Raw genomic sequence first — 2,504 nt, 5'->3', positions numbered from 1 at the left:
CCCATGGAGGTTCTTCAAAGGGACCCTCAAAGGAACCTCACATGGAACCTGTCCCCAAAGTGACCCGCACGGCACCCCACCCCCCAACCCCGACCCCAGCTCTAGCCTCCTCTCCGGGAGTGGCCATGGTGACCATCTGCAGCAGAACCAGACACCTGGGAGACTTCAGAGAGACCCCCTGGCCGGCCAGTGTGGCTCAGTGGTTGAGCGTTGACCTATGCACCAGGAGGTCACGGTTCGATTCCCGGTCAGGGCACAGGCCCGGGTTGTGGGCTCGATCCCCAGTGTGGGGCGTGCGAGAGGCAGCCAGTCCATGATTCTCTCTCATCATGGATGTTTCTCTCTCCCTCTCCCTGCCTCTCTGAAATCAATACAAATACATCATCATCATCATCATCATCATCATCATAAAGGAGGGTGAAGCCCAAAGGTTATGAAAGTTGACTTGGACCATGAGGACCCACCAACGGGGCGTCCTCACCATGGCCCATCAGCTGGACTGTGTGCAAGGCCGGCCGCTGCCTGGTTCCCCATGGGGCCCGCAGAGCAGGGACCCTGAGCCGAGCATTGCTGAGTGGGTGTTTGATTGACAGCTCCAGCTCCCTGGGGATTTCCGGGGCGGATGCCCTTCGACCTGAGGACACGTGTCCTTTTCCGACAGCCTGAGCCTCACACGGCCGCCATGTCTGCCCCGACACCGCCTTCTCCCACCGTAAAGAGAGCCAGGAAGCCGCCTCCCCCCTGTGCCTAGGATCCTGCGGCCCTGGCCCCTGCCCTGGCCCCGCCTCACCGCCCACCTCCGCTCCACGCACAGTCCCAGTTCCAGGAACAGCTTCCCGGCTGCTCATCACCTCCACCCCAGGCCACGGTCCCTCTCCTCCTTGTTCTTGCTTTCGCTGGTTGGTTGCAGAGCAACTTTAGTGGAAAATTCAGTAATTCCCCGCTCACCCCAGTCTTCTCACTTTGGTGTGGTTCGCTGAATTAAGCGATTTTAACAACAGACGAGAACAAGCGAAAGAGCCCTTCGCTGGGCCAGTGGAGACCCATCGTCCAGCCCCCGGCCTTGACCTCACGGCCTCCCTGGGGATGGATGTGGCTCCTGGTGGGTGACGTGTCTGAAGGCCGCCCCCACCCCCGAGCTCCCCGGAAAGGGACCCCTGGGAAGACGGACCAATGCGTCCGGAGGCAGCAGGAGCCCGAGCTCCGGGGAGCGGGCCTGCCACTCAGTCCTTCACACGTGACTCAAGCCCCTACTGTTTCCGGTTCTGTTCCAAACTCGGGGCATAAAGCGATGCCCAGGACAGACCAGGTCTCTCTCGCTGGGGAGGGAGGGAGCCAGCAAGGAAGCAAGCAGCCCCCTGAGGGCGTGTATTACACCTGGGGGCGTGTAATAGAGCTCACCTGGTGACATCACAGAGGGGCCCCGTGTCACAGAGAGGGGGGTGGGGTGGCCTGCTGAGACTCGGAGGGAAGGAGACAGCCGCACAAGCCTGGGGCAGGGGTGGAAGAGTGTCCCTCACCCTCAGAGCCTGGGCATGGGCAAAGGTGCTGAGACAGGAGACAGCGCGGCGCAGCCTAGGAGCGGACAGAAATCAGGAATGAGCTGCTCCGCACGGAGGAGAGCCAGGAGGGGAGCCACAGCCCGTGAGCTGTGGTCAGCGAGGCCGGATCGCGAGGCCCAGCCTGGCGCAGGCGCTGGGTGGGTTTAAGCAGAGGATTCTCGGATTGGTTTGCGCTGAGAAGCTCACTCTGGCTCCTGAGGGGAGCGTGGGTTTCGAGGAGCCCAGAGGAGACTCACAGGGCAGCTCTGAGACCCAGTCACCCGCTGGCTGTGGCTGTGGGCGGGGCTGGGAGCTGGGCTCGGGCAGGAAGACCCCAGCTGCTGCCCGGAGTGACCTGCACGCCACCGGCTTCCGGCTGGGATGGGCCCGAGAGGTCGGACAGTTTGCTCCCTGGGGAACAGGCTGGCTTCTGCCCTCAGCAGGGACCCCAGCTTCTCAGGACAGAGACGGGGGCGCAGTTAGAGGACCCAGGGGCAGACCCCCAGGCCTCGCAGCCTCACTGCCCGTCCCAGCACCGCCATCACTCACACGGAGGCGGCCAGCGCGCAGACCCCGGGCTCTCGAACCCACCAAGCAGGTTCCCACTCGGGAAGCGGGGAGAGCCCAGTGGAGGGGCAGGAAAAGCCCCGGACAGTCAGGGGCGTGTGACGGATGAGCCGCCAGCCGTGCCCACAGCTCAGTTGGCATTGCTGATGTGCCCGCTTCCTGGGCACCATCTGAATAAGCAAACAATCCGTCGACCTGAAGTGAACTCCTTGGAAAGGAGAGATGGAGAGAGATGGAGAGCGCACATGGGAACATCGCTGAGACCCAAACGGACCAACGTTGATGAAGAGGAGGCAGTGAAAGGGCAGGCTTGTCGTCAGCCGCGTGAGAACCCCATCTTTGGAGCCACGCGTCATTAACGACTGTCGGCTGGAAGTCCATCCACATCCGGGCGTT

The sequence above is a fragment of the Myotis lucifugus genome, unplaced genomic scaffold (assembly GCF_000147115.1).
Source record: "Myotis lucifugus unplaced genomic scaffold, Myoluc2.0 scaffold_1097, whole genome shotgun sequence".
Lineage (NCBI taxonomy): Eukaryota > Metazoa > Chordata > Mammalia > Chiroptera > Vespertilionidae > Myotis > Myotis lucifugus.
This window is presented reverse-complemented; position numbering follows the sequence as displayed.